Source organism: Cavia porcellus, unplaced genomic scaffold (genome assembly GCF_034190915.1).
Source record: "Cavia porcellus strain 051 isolate PalLab524CR breed Dunkin Hartley unplaced genomic scaffold, mCavPor4.1 scaffold_27, whole genome shotgun sequence".
NCBI classification, from domain to species: domain Eukaryota; kingdom Metazoa; phylum Chordata; class Mammalia; order Rodentia; family Caviidae; genus Cavia; species Cavia porcellus.
The window spans coordinates 45,521,855-45,533,490 of record NW_026947510.1 but is presented as its reverse complement, the minus strand read 5'-3'; positions in this window follow the sequence as shown (position 1 = coordinate 45,533,490).

Below are 11,636 nucleotides of genomic sequence, written 5' to 3'. Positions count from 1 at the left end.
TGGCACGGTACAAAGAATGAGATTACTTGGAGTCATTGTTCAATTCAAACTCCAAGAAGGGCTAGAGGGGACTGCCTTTAATTAAGACCCTTAAGTATGGGGAAGTCTCAGAAAGACAACCCTGAACTGAAGTTTTCGTGGCTTTTTATTGGTACAACCAGGAAGGAAGGATAAATGACAACAGAAGGACATCTCTGCAGGAATTCATGTAGGGTACAGGGAAAGAGCAGGGTGGTCTGTTACATGATCAACCTTAGTCCTAAATCAGTGTATGGGGAGGAGGGGCTAGAGCATTCATTCCTTAAGGCAATGTGTTTTGATTCTATTTAGACATATGGTCCTGTAGGCTATCTTTAATCTCTTAATGATGCATTCTAGGAAGTTTTGGGCATGGAGCTCTAAAAGTCTCTGATCTCTGCATATCCATCTCACATATACCTGTGGTCACATTCCACATATCTCTTTCTCAGTTTTTACAGGGATTTGGGAAAGAGGGACAGGGTGAAGAGAGGAAGGATATTGGGCTTGGTGGAAAAAGGTCAATCAAGGATTCAACATCTATCACCAGCTAAAATAGTATACAGAAGGCTGTAAGTACTGTAAGAAAGTAGAAGAGGAAAAAATATGACAATATTTATAAGAATCCAAATGTGAAAGTTGAGACCAGAGAATCACTTCCTAGGGCTGAGCCAGGAGACAATATCACTGACATGACCTCATGTTACAAGGTTCCATGTGAAGCTTATAAAGTTGACTCTGAAGCCGACCAGTAATTTTTCTGTCTAGCTTTGTATGAAAATCACCACAAAGAAGGTGTTACGCTTTCTCCACAGAATCTGAGTGATGAAATGGAATTGAGTGATTCACATGGAACTGTAACCACCTTCGAAGTCAAGAGCCTACTATGTGTCCAAAGAGTTTGTTGATATGAGGTGAGTCATGTGACAGCTGTCTGAAGGAAGTCAACCCTTTACAGAAGTTCCTTATCAACACAGGTAACAGTGAAGAGCTCCTAAGTGGCACTTCGGAAATTACCATACATAGTTTGGACAGTTTGGATGGAACCAGTCAGGGAGATGGCTGCTCGGGTCACAGTAGCTGCCAGTGCCATCACTGCTAAAGTCCACGCAGAGGGCTTCTGAATGAGTAGTTCACCTGCTGAGACAATTTGTTCAGGAGCAGAGTGTCCCCCTCAATTGTCTATAAGATTGTTGCAGAGCTAGACTTTAGCCCTTAAGCTTAGCACCATAACATAAGTAATACAGTATTCAATTGAAAAAGTATTACTGCTATTGGCAATGGAGTAAGTCATGTGGAATTCACAGGCAAGGTAACATTGAGAGTTTTTACAAGTGGGTCCCAAGAGGCAGATGAAATGTAAACAGTGAAAATAGTTTCCTCCTTGGTGAAGACCAAAACATACAGGTGAGAAGTACAGATCCTGACATGTTTAGAGGTATCATAGCAACCCATGCGAGCTTAGAGCTTATCTATATGTTGATAGCAGCCAATTTTGACAATGCAAGAAAACAAAGGAAAAACTAACTGTCATAAGGCTTATTTAAGGGGACATAAGTAGGTGCTGAAAGAAATGAAGTCTGGCAAGTCCAGCTTTCCAGAAGGGCGGGTAAGTGATTGGTAAGCTTCTATTGCCAGTGATTGGTAATTCTATTCATACATTCTAGAACCAGGCTAATAAATGATATCTAACCATCTGTTTCACCCCCACCAACCAACCCTCTCTTTCCTGTATTCGGAGGTAACTGGCTATCTAAATCTGTGTTCATTATGTATCTTTTGGTCATCACTCCTTTTCTTTTTCATTTTTATAATTTTACATTTGCCTTTATGCTTAATCAGAGATGGAGAAACAGATTAACATGGATACATGTACATGTTGAGTTGTTTTAAACACTACAAAGACTTTCAGGTTGTATATACAGGGAATGATTGAAATACACAATGTTTATATAAAAAATATTTATTAGAGATAAAAACACTGCCACTAATTCCTCTCACAATACTCTCCCTGACTCCAGTCACACCCATTGACTTACTGCTTTCAGAAACAATTCTGGGGTTCTCTTTTGTGACTCTCTAGGAGGGGGATCACATAAATATGATAAATGCTGCTACTTAGTGCCATGAAAAGGAAAGACACGCTCATGCAAGCATACTGAGTGTCCCCCGCTCCCTTTTCTCTTGGCTTTTCTCCAAAGTGAAAATGATCATGAAAGGAAAATATTTTGAATTGATTCAGAACATTGAGGTAGCCACAACAGTGCAACTAAAGACATAAAAGAGGATTTGCAGAACTTCTGCAAAAAGTGGCAAGGATTATGGGATAAGCATGTTCAAAATGAGGGAGAGTATTTTGAAGAGCATTAATGGTAATGTGTCTTTTACAATTTTTTTAAATTTAAACTTTAATTCAGTATGTGAATCATACCTTGAAATTTGAGGGGATTATTTTTTTTTTTCTTATTGCTGTGATTCACATTGGGAAATATATTTACTTGTAGAATGGTGCATCAAATATGAAAGTTCTCAGTTTTAGGATATAAACCCTGGTCATTTTCTGGATGTTAAACCAATTTACATGCTCCGAAGCAATGCACTGATATTTTCAGACTTTTCTATTTTTCTCTATAAGCTGTATGTTAAATGTGTGATTGTTTTGGTGTGCATTAAAAAAACTGAATATTTTGCCTGTTTATTGGTTTATATATTTCTTCTTTGACGGGCTCATTTATTTCTCTTGTTTGTTTTTACAGTGGATTATTTGTCCTCTTACTTGTAGGTATAATATTGTATATGTGATTGATTCTGTTAGTTGTACATACTGTAAATATTTTCTTACATTTTTGTTATTTAATTTTGTAGCTTGGCTTTTCATGATCAAAGATTCTTACTAATGTAGTCAAATTTTTCAATATTTTTTCTTTTATATTTAATGATGATTTAGGACTTAAGAAAACTTTCCCTGCTCCAAAAATGTTGAAATCCTAAATATTTTATAGGATATTTTTAATTTTGTGGCCATATATATATATATATGTATATATATACATACATATATATGTACATATGAAATATCATATATGAGGTAAGAACTCAATCTTAAATTTTTTCACATGGAGATACATTTTTTTACTATTCTTTTTATTATATAATCTCTCTTACTCCACTGATATCTCATGTTAGCATCTTTATATACCAATATCTTAAACACATTGTCATAGTTTGTGTCTGTAGTCCCAGGCCTCATGAGTTTGCATTGTGTATTTGTGATTGGTTCATTGTCTAGTGCGTGGATTGATGGTGTCAGTGCTCCACCCACATAGGGGTGGGGCCAGGATGTGATGTAATGGCAGGAAGAAGGAGTGTCTTGCTCTTTGCTGGTTCCTGTTTGCTGTTTGCAGCCGCCATGAGCTGCGGCCCAGCCATGCCTGCCTGCCTTGGAGCCAACTGAGTGTGGTCTGAAACCTCCAAAAACTGTAAGAAATAAACCTTTCCTTTCCCAACTTTGGGCTTCAGGTATTTTGTCTCAGCGATGAGTAAAAAGTAACTAAGACACACATTTAGGTCTCTGGGCTCTCTTTCTATTCTGTAGAGTTATCTGTCCTTCACTTTTATCATGACATGATCATTTCTTTGGCATCGGGGTCCATAAAGATAATTTCACCATGGAAATATTGCATTACCAGAGGGAAGGGCTGACCTCATTTTCTGCCTGCCACAATTATGGCAGCATCATGAAATGATTTACCACAGGTGTAGAATCCCAAGTGCATAAAACACAGTAAAATATCCTTTCCTAAAATAACTCTTTAGATCCTGTCCCCATTATTCATTAGGTTAAAAAAAAGCATTAGCAGGAGATATTTTTTAGATTATAGTTTCTTGGTCATGAGAACAGAGCCTCTTCAGTGGTCCTCATCCTAAACTTAAGTCAATCAACACCTCCAGTTTAAAGAGGCTTAATGATCAGTGAGGCTCCATTCTTAGCCTAATAATCTGCTGGGTCCATCTGAAATTTCAACAAAGGCCCTCATACTTTCATCTTGCACCAGGAAAGCCTATATAGAGGAAAGAGTAAACCAAGAAAAACAATCATGTGGGATTCAGGGGGAAAAAAATCCAGCTAACGTGAACAAAAAGTTATGAACATCCCAATTTAATCAAAATTATAATTCACTGTATTGAGAAATATCAAAAGGAATATTATGTGGCTATATGGGAAAAAATAGAGTAGATTATTTCAGAAAGAAGTAGTAAGAGGAAGTAGATTTAAAAATGTAAAACCTCCAATAATTTTTTCTTTTTTAAAAAAGAAATAATGTCAAATCCAACTATGAAAACTACTGAAAATAGTTGCCTGTAAGAAGTAAATTTGGAAATGGCAAAAAAGCAATGTTATTTTGGTTATAAGTTTTGTAAAATTATTATTTGTGTGTGCATAATTTATAAAAAGTAAATTTAAACAAAACATAATAAGTACAAACTCCATGAAAGCAATATACTTGGTGACAAAAACTATGTGAACGATGGAATTCCTTTAAGTCACACTAACTATCCAAAACTATTTGGGAAGATGATAAAAACACCAATAAACTTTAGATTTTATTTTTAAAATAGGCTGTAAAAATGTACGAACAATGAGGATAATTGAATCGTAAGAATCTAACATTGCCCATTGCTTCCAGCAATAGATTAAATGAAAGCACTGTGAGATCTTTCCAACCCAGAGCACTCAGCTTCTGGAAAGAAAACAGACTTTTCCAGCACACTGTGGGGATCCATAGATAGGAGAGGTGTCTTTGCAAGGTCTATGACTTCATGTCCACACCCCTACAAGCGTAAGGATGAAGTTCCTCTAAAGGATGAAGATAAAAGCAACACTGAGATTTAGGTAGTACATCTATGGCCAGAAAGGCAGCCACAGGAAGGTGAGCCCGAGCCTCTCACATGAAGTTGCAACTCTAGAAGTTTCCAAGTCAGTGTCCCTGAGTATCAGAGGAGCAGAAGGAAATCCTACCTGGTGGATTATATTCCTCAATTCCATTACGGGATTAAGATCAAACAAGTAGCTCCACAAACAACAAAAAGGCCACTAGTTTGAGTGATAGTTAAAAGAAATGACAAACAGGATCAGCCTTCCTAGAGGTCACATATGACAAAATTCATGCAGGGATTATGCAAGCTGTATATAAAATTTAAAAAGATAGAACGATTTCTACTACTTGTAGTGGTGGCCTAGAATGTGTAGTTCAACAGGGCCTATAATTTGGCTCATGATCTGTTTCTGAACAGCCTGTAAGCCAAGAATTTTTTATATGTTTAAATGATTGAAAAAATAACAATGTTTAGTGGCTTTTGGGATCTGACCTAGATTCCCAATCTCCCAAACAGCAAAGGCTTAAATAAATGAGACAAGTGGTATGATTTTAGGGCTCCAGGAGGATCAGAACCCTCTGTAGAGTTCTTGATTCTTGCGGCCAAGACAAAGAGCTTCTCTGGGCTGCCCATATTTATTACATTTTCACAGAGAGGGGATACTGAGGAAAGCACAGGAAATGAGCAGGACCTTGGGAGTCACTTCAAAGATTGCCCCAAGTAGTAAATTATGCCAATTTAGGAGAACTGTCTTATCTTCATGGTGACTTATGGTAGGAGTGAGAGAGCAGGAATGAGATGCCTGTAGCTGCAATCTCTATTATTTAATTGGAGTTGGAGCCAGGCCTCCTCAGCTATGGCCTTATCTAGCCCAGAGATACTATTTAGTATCTCTGGCCTCACAGGCAACTACAGGCCTCAGCTAGAACCAGTGATTCATAGAGGTTCACTTACCATGAATCAGCCACAGGCAAGGGGCCGAGACCTAGGACAGACTCACAGATAAACATAGAATTAGTTAATTTTAGCCAATTAGTTAATTTTAAATCCTGCTCAGAGCGGCTTTGTAGTGGTCTCCAAGGGGCACATACAAATTATCTGAAATTCAATGTGTTCGAGCTATGTAAAAATGTATAGATATACTTTCTTAACTTCTTAGTACAACTAATTACCTAAGATATTGTATATAGTAACAAAATACACTTTGAAACAAAGAAAAAAGTCAAGCCAGCTGGGGGCTTTTGAACTGTAGAAAAGACATGATTAATAATTTCTTGCTTTTCTTTGTTTTGTTGTTGTTGTTTTTGGCTTATATGTCAAAACCTTTGCATTTAAAATCCAGTGACACAGAAAAACCAATAAGCATGGACACATTAACAATAAGTTCCTTTGTTCTTTTAGGCAAAGAATCAGGAAAGAGGAAACCAAGACTTACATGAAATTTTAGAGAATAATCTCTGCTGCAGCTGTGTTAAAAGAGACAAACCTGTTGTCCCACATCAATTCATGCTAATGAATATGAAACAAGGACTTTAGACCTCTGTGAGCCTGTAACAAGGCATCCCAGTGTTTTCCTGGTGGTTGTATCAGAGAGGGTAAAGTAGGAGCCAAGACTGTATGAGATGTGGCCTCCACAGTACAGGAGACAGACAGCTCACTCATGGAGAGCCCGAACTCCACCCAAACCAGCAAGAATGAGATGACCTTCCCTCCCCTATCCATTGGTGCCACAGAAACCTGGTAGAGAGTTGGAACTTGCACCATGTTCCATGGAAATGAGACAACTCCCACTGAGGAGACACCATGAGAAGCCAGCACACCCACCCTCTCCCAGCAATAAAGAGGCTCCTCCACCCTCCAGGCCTCAGAGTGCTGCACCCAGAGTTCCACCTCCACCTGACAGTCAGGAGGTGGCGCCATTCATTCCTCTCCAACTGACATTAGATGCTTTCTTAGTAATTACTTATTCATAACCTGGACAATCATTGTGTCAAGTTGGAAATGTCCATCCTGAAAGGATTCTCATTGTCTGATTCCATGTACATAACTTTCTGTAAACGACAGTTATAGAAACAGGAAACAGATTCATAGGTAAGAGGTGTTAAGGAGGGAACGAGGAGGAAGGGTCTGGCTGTTAAAGAGAAACCTGATGAGTACTTGTGGTGAAGAGAATATTCTGTGCCATTCAGGACCTGATATCAATGTCCTCTTCATGATTTCATAGCTTGGATTTTCAATGTCACCTGGGAGGACACTTTGTGAAGGATACATGGATCTTTCTACATTATTTCTTACAAGTTCATGTGAATCTTGAGTTATCTCAATGTAGAAATTTTAAAAAGTAAAGACATTATTTAAAATTTATATTGTGATCCTCATTAATAAAGTTATATTGGAGCACTGGCCTGCAAATTCATTTATATATTGTCTGTGCTTACTTTAAAGCTTCAAGGATAAAGTCAAGTGATTACTAGAAAAGCCATGCGGTCTTCAGAGTCAAAAATAATTACAACCAAGGCCATTACAAGGAAAGTCTGCTGTGCATTGATCTAGATGAATCAGACCAATCTTCACACTGAAGCTGTAACTCACGTATTTAGTTATATATCTTCCATATCTAAACATGATAAATTTTTGACGATATAATAAAATGAAATGTAATCCCAGAATTCAGCAATATTTTTGTCCAGAAGACTCCTCTTTGTATCTAGGATAAACAGTTGCAAAACTGATCCATTTCCATGGTTTATCGCAGAAAAAATATAACCCTGAGTAGAGTGAATTATACAGAATAAATAATTCTGTAAACAGGAAAAACATATCTCTTCAAGCTCATTTTTGAGTACAGTGACTTTGTTACCTGTATACCCAGAATAGTCAGGGCTTATGCTTATTATCTTCACATCATAACTTGTCCTCTTCTTTCTGTTTCAGAACAGATAAGTATATATGATAAATTATATGGTCAACAGCAATGACCACTTTATTGCTAAATGCAATGGACATCTGAGTCTTATTTGACTTCTCAGTGCCAGCTGACACAGTCTTCCAACCTCTTCTGCTGGGAATTCTTCATTACTGAAATTCCAGGGCATCAAACACTCATGGTTTTCCTCTTATCTTACAGTATCAATTCTCAGAATCTGTAGACCTTCTTCTTCCATATGATCATGCAACAATACAATGCTTCATGGTTCAGTGCTTGGTTCTCTTATCTATATTGCTTGGTGATCTCATCAGCTCTGTCAGCTGACAATTTCCAAGCTCAGGCCCTATTACTGACCACCAAGCATGCATGCACTCAGAATCTCCACTGGATCCCTAATGAATATGTAAAAGTAACACAAATCAGACTTATCTACCTTTTTCCATCTCCTAATCTCAAAAAAATGGAAGGAAAGAGTAGAGAATGGAGGAAAAAGAGGACAGAGAGGGAAGGAAAATTTCAGCTTTCCATTAGTGAAAAGTGTATCACCCTCTGGGTACTTAAACCCAAAACTTTAGGGCAATACTTACATGCACTCTCTGCCAGCATTTCTGTGTTAGCATGCAATGTTGCTTTTGCCCGGAAGGCACTTTTCTTACCGAGGATCAATGTTTACAAAACCAAAGATTTCTATGACTTGTCGGGGGAAAGCCAGAATGGATTTAAGAGACAATTTTCTGCAAAGGTAGGGGGAAAATGCTCTTTTCAAGACCACGAATTAATAAACTTACTAATCCTGGACAAAAAGATAATATTCCTTCTATCCAGGACAGTTCTGGTTTCTGTCCTTTGCCTTGCTACACAATCTATTATTCAGTTTTAGAATTATCAGTATGGACAATAAAACTGATATTTTCAATCTCTGTAAATCCTTTTTTTTTTTTTTTTCCTTTTTTTGTACTAGGAATCAAACTCACGCTTGCCAGGCAGGCGATGTGCTGCTGAGCTGTATCCTCAGCAATCTCTCTAAATCTTGCTGATTATCCTTGAAAACAGACTCAGAACGTAAGTACTCATCACAAATGCAGGCCACCACCTGTTCTTCCCTCTTACACTTTGTCTCTTTGCTTTTGACCTTGCCTTACTTCAGAGCACGCCATTCTTCTCAGAGCCCTACAATGCCTCCTTGTTTCACTAAATAAATGCCAAAGTTCTCACATGGCCTGCAAAGCTTTATTTAATCTGCCTGCCCCTTTCCTCATTCTCTTGCACCTTACATTGTGTGTTTCTCTGTCATCTGCTCTGTTCCATCCAGACTGGCCTCCTCTGTTGAAGACATATTGTCTTTCACTCTGTTTGTTTATTTGGTACTGGAGAATGAACTTAGGGACTTTGCGGCGAGCTGTGTCCTCCGCCTTTCTTAATATATATATATATATATATATATATATATATTTTTTTTTTTTTTTAATTTGAGACAGGATCTGGCTAATTCACCCAGCCTGATCTCAAACTTGTGATTCTCCTGTCTCAGCCTCACAAATCTCCAACATTATAGCCATGTATACCACCAAACTATTGTAGGCAATTTGTGTCTTTCTGCCTCTCTCCTCATAGTTTACACAGCTTCTTAGACATCCAAGGACATTTCTGATCACCTTTCTGTCTTAACTCAAGTATCACCTTTTTAATGAGACCTATGTATCTTTTGACTTTAATTAAAATGTACAGTGGAATACTAGGAGATATACTATTGATTCCACTTTCCTTGTTCAAAGTGTTTTCCATACCCTTAGTATTTTTACATGTAACTGTTTGTGTATTTATTTATCCTTTGTCTGATAAAGCAGACATTTCTCTTTGTGTTATTCACAGATATATCCCATGTGTGTGGAACAATATAAATGACAAAAAGAGCAATTTAAAGACTGCATGCTAACATTAAAATGATTATACTGACTAAAATTTGCATAATCCAATATACTTTCCCAGTTATTCACTTCTACAGTACTGAAACTAGATCCCTAATCATCATGTTGTATAAAAGTCAACTTAAGGTCCAGACATTTAGCTTAATTGCATAAGCACCTGCCTGGAAAGTGCAAGGTTGTGAGTTCAGTCTCTGGAACCCGCCCCCAAATTAATTCAAAATGGACCAAAGTCTTGGGTGTAAGACCTTAAATTTTGGAACTGATAAAAGGAGAAACAGAGGAAATGCTTGATGCCATAGACACAGACAAAGACATCCTGAATATAACCCAGTAGCATGAGAGATAATAGGAAACATCAACAATCAAAGTTGCAACACATCAAAAGATTTCTGCACAAAAAGGGAAACAGCTCAAAGCGAATAGATTGCATGCAAAGTGAAACAAAGCTACTCTTCAGACAAAAGATTAATATTTAGAGTATATAGGAACTCTAAAACTTCGCACTACAAAATCAAATAGCCCAATCAGTAACTGTGGAAATGAACTGAACAAACTATTCAAAAGAACCGCAAATGATCAGTAAGAATGTGAAAAAATTGCTGAATATCTTTAGTTATAAGGAAAACATAAATCAAAACTACAGTGAGAATCCATTTCATAATAGTCAGAATGGTTATGGAAAAATAATAAATACTGAAATGGCTATTGGTAAAAAAAAGTAAAGACTTCTACATGGCTGGTGAAAATGTAGATTTGCATAGACATTATAGAAATCAGTATGGGGATTGCTTAAAAAAACTATGGTGTGTACCTAAAGCAGTTAAAATGAACATACAATACAGATACCTGTATACACATGTTCATTGTGGTAGAATTCAGAGTAGCCAAAATAGCAAATCAGTCTTGGTGCCCACGGATGGCACATACATACTATATAGCATTATTCAACCATAGGCAAGAAAAAGTCCATCATTTTCAGGAAATGAATGAATCTAGTGACCACTATGTTTAACAAAATAAGCCATCCTCAGAAAGAGAAGTATTATATGTTGTCACTGTCTTACTTTTTCTCACTGCTGAGACAAAATATCTGACAATCAAAGTTACTTACTTGTTTCCTGTAAATTCTAGCTTCTTCAAGAAATGTTATATAAACAAAGAAACCCATAAGAGAAGTTTAGAGACAATGAAGTCTTGAATAATTTAAGGAGAATGTGATCATAAGAAGTTATCCAGGAAGATCTCAGACTTGAAGATTCAGAGCAGATGATGGAAGCATAAGAATTTGGAAATGAAGAGCATTCTAAGCCCACTAAAGTTAGGAGCAAAGACAAAATCCTTCAGAGATAAAGTATTCAACAGTGCACAGAGAAACTATTAATCCTACCAAGTGACACAGTCTGCTAGGAAGTTTAAATATGTTATCGCATATCCATCAAAGCAACTCTACTAAGTAGGTCTTATACACATTTTGCCAAGAAAGAAACTAAGCTCAAACAGGGTAACTCACTCACTGGGAGGTGAAGTAGAAAAGAAATTATAAACTGGAGTGGTTTAAATCCATTTATCTGTCTTAAAAGCTGTTATTCAGTAGCTACAATACAAAATTTCTTTGTTCTTTCCCAATACTCAACAAAGGAGTTCAGAAAATATTCATATTTAGATGTTCCTGAAATTTACTTGAAGAATGAGAAGCCAGATTTTTAATTTGATAGCATAAAAGAACTGCAAGAGAATGAGTGGGACTGCCAATCAGACAGAAGAAAATTAAGGAAGTTAAAAAGATAGTTTTACCCCCACAGTTTCTCCAGGTGAACTCCTGGCTCCCCATCTACTCTCTCTCTCCCTCTGCCTCTCTCTCTCTGTCTCTCTGTCTCTCTGTG